Source organism: Plectropomus leopardus, chromosome 10 (assembly GCF_008729295.1).
Source record: "Plectropomus leopardus isolate mb chromosome 10, YSFRI_Pleo_2.0, whole genome shotgun sequence".
Taxonomy (NCBI): domain Eukaryota; kingdom Metazoa; phylum Chordata; class Actinopteri; order Perciformes; family Serranidae; genus Plectropomus; species Plectropomus leopardus.
This window is the reverse complement of record NC_056472.1, coordinates 775,905-785,333: the sequence shown is the minus strand read 5'-3', so window position 1 is coordinate 785,333 and position 9,429 is coordinate 775,905.

Here is a 9,429-nt window from a genome sequence, read left to right as displayed (position 1 = left end):
ACCCCAGGTCACCCAGGCCTGCTCCATGGCCCCCAAGACCACTGCCTGTAATTGAGGGCTGATGTGGATAAATAAATGATAGGAGCAAGGGAGGGGATTTGGGAGGGGAAGAAGTGGGTGACAGAATGGGTAATGGGTAATGAGGGTGCCCTCTCTGTCCTCCTCACCTGTGTGAACCACCTCAGTACAGCAGCAGACTCTCTGAGCAGCTGAGACGTTTAGGAAGATATTCATCAGCCATTACTGCACATTACTGTGTCTTCTGAGTCACCAGAGTGACTTTCTCTCTCTTTCTCTCTCTCTCTCTTTCTCTCTCTCTCTCTCTCTCTCTCTCTCTCTCTCTCTCTCTGTGACTGGCTCAGTCTGAGTTGAACTGTGTAGAGGAATAATGGACAGGAGGTTTTCTTATTGATGATCTTGATGTTAACTGTTGATGTTAACTTGCAGCGTGAATGCTGCAATAGATACAATGGCATGACCAGATATTTTCCCTTAAGCCCAATATACTCTGCATGATTTTAGTCTGGTTTTGACAAGATTTTTGAGCAGAATGACTCATTTTAGAGTCAGGCCAAATTTCAGCGTCTTTGGGCTTCATTTGCTGCACAGTGAGGGCAAATGTGACCAATGTGAGTCAGCGAGGACCAATCATCTGCTCCCAAACAGCTTTTGAATGATCTGATGCATTTCTGACATGTCAGAAATTTTGGAAAGCCGACACAGGCTCTCGCACAGTTGAAGCAGAGCCAAAAATTGATTCCCCAGCATCAGCGCCTTTTTTACCCACTGCTTCTGAGGGAAGTGGCAGAAAGAGCATCTGAAAACACCATGGCAACATGAGGCTGGATGGAAAATATGGAGGCCAGGTTGGTTGAGTTGTGCACAACAAGGAAAATTAGTGTAGCTAAAATTAGCTATCAAGTTAACAACAGTAAAAGTAGATAGCTTACCTCCAGATCTCTCTTCAAAATGGACAAGCCATACTGTCCACGTCTTCCAAGCCACCTTAGAGTCCATATGCACCGATGCCTCTTTTTCTTGGAGTTTTCGGCACACAGGATTGCACAGAATATCAAAGCAGCACACTTAACTGCCTTGGAGCTTTCAAAGTAATCTTAACTGACAACTGTCAATAGCCAGGCCGACCGCAGGAGCTGATGGGCTGTTTTTACATGTACAGTGTGAGCTCTCAGGTTGTGGCTTGATGATTGGACCGTACAGTGTGGGTACATTAATCATGAGCTTTGGCTTTATATCGCAGACGATTTACTCACACAGTATGAGTTGGAATTAACAACAACAACATAATGTGGGTAGCATATGCAAATTAACTTTGTTAAGCTTCCCTCCATCTAACCAGTGCCTTCATATCCCCGGCCCCAGAACTATGCCAGATGGCGTGTTTGGCATCACATTGCATTATCCAGTGGAGTTTTGTTTCACTGACTCTCTGGGCTTGAAAGTACAGGCTTTACTTCCGCTTTTTACTTTTGCCCACCAACCGCCATCACCACAGAGGGAAGAGGACCCCACACCTCACAACCAGAGAGGAGATTTGAATTTAAATGTGGTTGTATATTTGAGTTGTTATTGCAAAGAAAGCCCTGTGTGCTTTCTCTCTCAGTTTATTTACTGCGGTGCTGAAACTTCCAGTGGAACTTATTTTTTGATTCTAAATCGTTGTAGTCTGAACAGTAGCCTAATCTGTGTGTTCCTAAAGTAAAGCTATATGTGTTTCCCTGAGATCTGGATGTTTTTTGAAAAATCATTGTTTTGTCTTTTTCATATTTATTACTGCCAGTCCAGGTCTGGCAGTACTGCTGGAGGAGGTCCAGGTTCTGCTGTCATCCCTGTTCTGTGGGGGCTAACAGAACCAAGTCGTCTGCATAGAGCAGGTGCTGTTGGTTTCTTTAGGGTGGTGGCTAATTCAAAGATATAGATTTTAACGAGAGTGGGACTCATACAGCCGCCTTGTCTCACTCCAAGCATCTGAGAGAAAATTATCCTTTTGTTGCCAACTTTTATTTGCTGTCTTAAACTTGGACCGAAATCTGACCAAACAGTAAAACTGCTGATCGAGTTTTAAACAAGATAATGCAACTGCTCTGTCTATTTCCCACCTAAAATATCACCTAGAACACATATAAGTGCCATATTTAGTTATAATAGAGAGAGTATGTTAACAGAAAGTGGGCGACATACTATTTCCTGCACAGTGAAAACGGAGGCCAAAAATAAAGCGATCAAACAGTAAATCTATGCAGTGCTGATCAAACATAAAAGAAGAGAGTTGCACATTTTTCAAATGTGTTTTAGCTTACTGTTTAACTGTGATACATGATTGTTTCTTGCTGGCCCGCCACTGTTGTTTCACATTCAGGTTCGCATTACGTCACTCAACAGCGGGAGCATTTATTGTTCCAGTTCGGCACTGTGCATCTACCTCTTAAGCAAACATGTCTCTTTTCTCTATTTTCTCTGCTCATGTAGCACCGTTGTGAAAAGTATTTCTACTGCAAAGACAGCCTAGTTTAATTAAAATGCCATCTTTCTACCAATGATTATTAAGTGAGTGACATTACTTAACCTTTCTCTATCACACTTCACATTTTGGAATGTTTCCATTTTTTATTTCTGCCTGTTTTTGACAGCCACTGGTTTCCTGATCAGCCTGAATCAGTGTCTGAAACAGCTGAAGGAAAGCCATCACTGCTGTAGTAAGTAGAAGTAAGGTTTGCTGACAGCTGCTGGCTTTGTTTACTCTGTATTGTGTTTTTTTGACTTGCTAACATGGCACTTTGTCCCTTACTGTTGCCTGGAGCAGCCTCACCATCATTCAATTTGGCACATTTTTACCCCACAGCAGATTTCTACTTGTTTTTGCCTTGTTTCTAGAATAGCTCTTTGTCTCATGCCCATTGCATAATGTGTTGTGACGAATCTGTTTCAAGAATGTTTTTTTCATTGAGTTCCTTCTAACCGCTGTAATTAACCTCCTTCCACTTTGATTTTCATCAGGTTTAAGACTGGACTTGAATCTGTGCTCTCATTTTGTAATCTCTCTTAAGAGGCGTATGACTCAGGCTTGATAAGAACCACATCTGTTCATTCATAGCTGTTTGGACTACATAAGCATTTTTCCTCACATTGCACCACAATAGGCTGTCAAACAGTCCTGAGCTGAGGTTTGAGGTAACAGTTTAACAGTGAGTGTGTGACAAAGCGGTGTCCGTGGGAGTGAGGCCAGCTGGACGGTCCTGCCGTGCTGCAGCGTCGTCCCAATGACAAATCATCGATCATTCTCCATCTCCAGCTTAGGGTCTGCTCACGGAAGACAGGGTCAGACCTGCGCACGAAGATGGGCTTAGCCAAGACCCATCAAAAGCTGACAGAACTCAGCATGCTGTGTATGCCAAATGACTGCATCGTGGAGGATCAAAGGTAGCCTTCCTCTTCTGTTGGTTACCCTCTTCCTTTATTAAAAGAAACACTGATTGGATTTGTTCCCTCACGAAAAGTACTTAACAGGTGTTTCATACCAGTGCTGTTTTTAGGGGGAAATAGAAAAAAATACTGATTGAACATCACAGTGTTGGCAGCAAATTTATCCACAGCATGCAGTAGTGTTCACTCCACTTTTCCATATTATAATGCAAGCACTGTTTCCATTCTAATGATGTCAGCAATATCATATTCAAGTCATATCACCAGCTAAGTACCTGACTCAGAGGACAGCTTAGTTTAAATGAGGCCTGCTGTGATTAAGATACAGATATACTTTAAGTAGAGGAGCATTTGTCTTAAGCTCCACTTGTTTAAATGTATTTTTGTTCAGAGAGCACCTCCACAGTGTGTAGCCAGCAGTGAAACCTGTCCCCTATGATGTCATTGCCACTGAGAAGAAGAAATGTATGGACAGTTGGCCTTGATAGTTTGATTAAACCCCACAGCAGTGCTGGCTGCTGATTATTTACCTGGGTGGTGCATAGGTACTGAGAGCAATAGCACTGTTGTTGTCTCTGAACCTTTTTCTAACAAGCAGTCCACTTCAATTTACTTCGGTCCCATATGGTACACATTTTTTTGCATTTTCATTGTGAAAAGTTGTAGATGGCACCAATAGAACTGTTCCTTGTTGTCGTCATTTGTCATCACCGCTCTTTTAGGGTACCTATAGCACACACAGATCTGGTACTAAAAGGTGGAGCTGGAAACACCACAGTCTGTTGACATTTTCCGTAACCGCTTGTCCTCGTAAGGGTCGCGGGGGGGCTGGAGCCAATCCCAGTCAATGTCATCAGGCGGAAGGTGGGGTACACCCTGGACAGGTCGCCAAACTATCGCAGGGCCTACACATATAGACAGACAACCTTACACGTTCACTGACACACCTAAGGGCAATTTAGAGTCACCAATAAACCTGACCTGCATGTCTCTGGACTGTGGGAGGAAGCCGGAGACCCCGGAGAGAACCCATGCACACACGGGGAGAACATGCAAACTCCATACAGAAGGGCCCCTGCCCACAGACTGAACCAGGGACCCTCTTGCTGTGAGGCAACACTGCTAACCACAACGCCACCGTGCTGCTACATTAGTTAAATGTAAATATAAAATGAAAGGATGTTTTGCAGCCTCTAGCAGTAGCTGGAGACTGAGAATAAAATATTTTAATTTACTGGGCTGACCGCCGGCACACATTCCACCTGAAATGTGTAGTTTTAATGTTACTCAACGCATAAACTAATGGCATGAAGCCATCAACACACTTTAAATTTCAATATGACAACTCCAACCAGTCTATCTGTTTTTATTGTCTCTCTTGGATGGCAAACACTTTTAGGAATAAGTGTTTTCAAAGAAAGGTGTATTCATTTTGACCAGACTATGTAAACTGCATATATTCTAATCCTCACTGTGACAAAAAAAAGTGTCAAAGCATTGCCCTGATAAGCTCAGGCAGCACTAAACCCCTGCTGTTGCACGAACTCTATTTAGAAATATCCCATTAAGACAGACTCTTATTGCAGCCTGTTCTTTTTTGTTCTAGAAATGTTGGCAAGCCCCCCTATGGACGATAAATAAGTGCAGCCTTCACTCTGTATCACTGATGAACAGGGAAATACAGCAAGAGCTGGATGGAGAAGTGAGTGACAAAACCCCATACACATGTAAAAGTACTATGTAGGGCGGAAACTCTACACAGACCTAGGGTCTTGGCAATTGTCTGTAAAGGTTATTTTGGTTCCAAAGGCACAATACTGAATGTTTTTGGTGGTTGCAGGTTATCTTGTCACACTAAGCTTGAATCCAACTATAGAAGAATCTTAAATTAACACTACAACTAATTCATAGCAAACACTCTCCCTCCAACAGCTTAGCTTTGCTACTCAATCTTCTTTCACCAAGCAGAAAGATCGTCAAGGAAACAGAATAGACCTTGGACATAAAAAGAAAATATCCAAATCTAAACAATAAAATTTAACATAAATGCTCATCAAGAACTCTACAGCACAGATTTTTATACATTCAAAGACCCTTGAGATGTCCTGCAGTCCTTCCTGCAGTGCACTGTGTCCAAAAGTGCAGCACAAGCCAAATGGCACTTTGCCTCTAAGATCAAGTGAGAGAGAGCTGGAATTTTGTGTTATTTCTTGTCTCATTTAACTCAGCAGTTAGATATCATTGTGAATGAGCACAGTTGCAAGTTGGTCGTGGCATAGTTATGAAACATGTCAGTACAAACAGTGTCATGCACGGCCGAGTGGCATGTGTAGGCACTTGAATTTGTTTCTCCTATGCACTAAAGCAATACGATTTGTATTTAGAACATCACAGTGATTAACTTAAATGCTGCTGAATATGAAAAAAATAGAATGTTAAGTTACAGCTTTAGATTAAATAACACACACACTGACCATTATATATGATGTGCTTTTCTTAAGTGGCTGTGAAACAGTAGATGTTTAATTTCCCATAAATTCCTCACAGTAAAGTCCCTGATTGTTTTGTTATTTAACAGCTTTTTGTGAAGCAGCCAAAACAGGAAGTATTAGGTTTTCATCAACAATAACTTAAAACAAATCCTATTCATCTGAAAGCAGATTTAAAACTGTAAAATCAAGCAAAAATCTGAAAATCCAAACCAAAGTGCAGAAGAAAAACTTACCTTCAAACCAAAGAGATTCAGTTACTGAACACAAAAAACACTTTACTCTGGGTTGCCAACACAATCTCCTTCCAGCTTTCCACATGTTGCCACTTTGCAGTGGACTTCCATGTCTATTTATTATGTTTCAGGTATCCTTATGCATCTGCTGTTTATGTTTTGGGATGCCACCACCACAAGCACATGGTGGAGTTACACAGCATGTGGTAATGTTTGATTTATGAAGCCACATGTTCACCTGATTCTGTTTTCTGAATCTTAATGGCCCATTCTCACTCTGAACTCAAAGTGCCACCTTTCACGTCTAACTGGAACGTGGCTGGATGGTGTCAGATGAGATCGTGCTCCGACAGAACTGGTGGCGTTGTTATTATACACAGCAAGATGGCCAGATAGCACCGGGTGCACCCACATGCAACTTGCACGGGCAGTGTCACCTGAGATTGTGCCTGGATGGTACAGGTCATGTGCGTATGAAATGCTAAAGGGCAGCATCAGGTATTAGTGCTGCTGGTAAGAACACAATAAGGTGCACCAGTGCGCTTATAGGGCAGACGGGCTGGGAGGTGGATGGGTCCCAAAAACAACTAACTTTTGAGTGGGAGTTTTTTTTCTGACAATGCGCCTATTTTTCCTAAACCTAACTGTCTGTGACTTTGTTGCCTAATCCTAACCGTCGTGACGATCTGCATTGGTTGCCATGTTTTGTCGTGTAAACATAACGATGTGCTGCGTCATCCAACCATATTTATTTGCTGACATCACAGTAAAGGCATCCCAGAGCATAAACATCTGACGCAGGAGGTCACTGACGGCACCATGCAGTCTGTCAGTTCTTTTCCTTTTATATCCAGATCTACCGTGTGCCAATCCAAAAGCATCCAATCAGGTTGTAGGAGAGAACTATGGAGACACACACACATACACACACACACACACACACACACACACACACAGTCGTACAGTAGCAGACATAAAAAGAAAGAAAAAAAATGCTGTCATAATCATCATTGCATAACAGTCAATTAGCACCATTATCTTTAAGCCCCAAATGAAATCGCTGTGGGTGACAGCAACAGAGCTGGCAGTGGTGACCATCTTATGTCACATAAATTAACCCCTTGGGTGAAAGAAAACAAGGTTTCATTGGAGCTTGATTTATGACACTGAATGTTATTTTCCCAAACCAGTGTTCTCTTGTCATTCGTGAAGCCCAAAGAGCAGACACTTGACAGTCAAAATCAATTACTTTAATGAACCTCATGTTACTGTGATGGAATTTAAAAGAAAAAAAAACAACAACAAGAAAGATGTCAGACTGGATTTATGTTGACAGCTGTCACTGAGCAGCAGAGACACTTGAAAAAGATACATGAAAAAAAGTATAAATATATAGTTTTTTATACATAACACTGTTGTGAGGATATTTTCACAAAACCCAAACTAATCATTGTTTTTTTTTTTAATATTAACATTGAATCGGTTGGCTCTGTGTTATGTAAAACTGTTTTTGTGACTTAGTTAGCTGTTTTGGTTTAGTCTCTCCACCTTCATCATTCTTGGTTCCCACCACAAAATCAACTCTCTACAGTACGTGCTCAGCACCACGTTAGACCGTCTTGCACCAGAGCCAGATCATTTTCTCAAGAGACCAGGTCTTTAGACCAAATCTGAGCGAAAATAAGAGCAAACACTAAACTAAGCACACTCAATGATTCCTCTGTAAACCAATGCTAACATTGCTCTGTGTTGTAAATAGGCAACTGTTTGCTACACATTTTCTGGGTATAGAAATGTGGCAAAAGTAGCAATACTGTAAAAACTCTATAACAAGTAAGAGTCCTGCATTACAACTTCACTGGTATTATCAGCTAAATGTCCTTGTGCTTTTTGTGTTGTACCATTACTCTGGAGGCAGCTTGGCCCAAAGTGTACTTGTCCACGCTGGAATTTAAAACTAAGGAAAATTTCCCGCACCCAGCCCTGGGCCATCCCACCACCTCTACCACTGTACACATTTCCTTTACATCTAAGCTAGGGGATAGCAGTGAATCCTAAAATCACCACTACACAACCACTGGCTTTAAATTACAATTGCAACAAGAACTGGGTTAAATAGGTCTTACATTAAGTAAGTACATTTAGGAAAATTCTTCTTACCAGTGAACATGTACTCATCCTGACTGGTGCCGTTCTGTCAGTGACCTTCTGCATTGAATGACTTTGTCAATAAATATTAATTGTAGGTACATTGTATAGTATAATCTGTGACTTTATAGCGTAAATAGATGCTACCCAAAATAAGTCTCTTATCCCACTGTATCATATCATCAATTGAATGAAGTTATTTAAAATATTTGATAGTATGAGTTTTCTGTCATGAGTCAAGGATGGAGACACCTGTTGAAGCTTCAATCAGCACGTTTAATATGAGTAAAAGTATGTATATACAATTAAAATTACAATTACAACAAACATGAGTACAAAAAACAAGTACAACATAAATGAAGATGAGGACAAAGATGAACTAAAACGAAGACTACAAATGAGGACAAGTACAACAAAGATGAGTGCTCGGGTCAGCCCAGACAGAGACAAGACTAAATGCAGCCTAACTGACACAGAACATAGAAAACTGGCTGACACCGATCACATAGAAAGGCTGTAGTATTTATACAATGCTGTGACGTAGATGGTAGGTATCTTCTTTTCAGGAATGAGGCATGTATTTGTGTTGCTAAATTTACTGGCACTGGCCCAGCTCAGGTATCCATGGTCAAGCCTAACTTACAGGGACTAAGACTTCACCATATATGGGTAGCTCTTTACTTGAGGTAGACATAGAGTCTTGAACTAAATATGGAGGATGCATAATCATAAAAATACATACTAACAATATTTAACAGTTCCTTCTGGTTTTCATATCCACTTTTCAACTCTTTGCATTCAAATTGGCATCATTGGTGGTGGGCATTACAAAAATGCAGAAGTTACAGCCTGTGGTTGGAGCAAAAGCCTGATAGCCAGCAAAACTCCATCAGATGACATGTTTTAAATCAATTTGCTTCATCTGGTGGATATCTAGGCACTGGCTAGATGGAGGGAAGTTTACCACGGCTCATTTACACATATTACCCACACTGTAGTGATACAAAGCTGGTTGAAAATCGGTGGAGTATCCCTTTAAAGAATGAGGCTGTTGATAATCTGTTTTCTGCTTTCTGTGTCAACAAATTCCATGTGCGGAGCCAAACCAATAA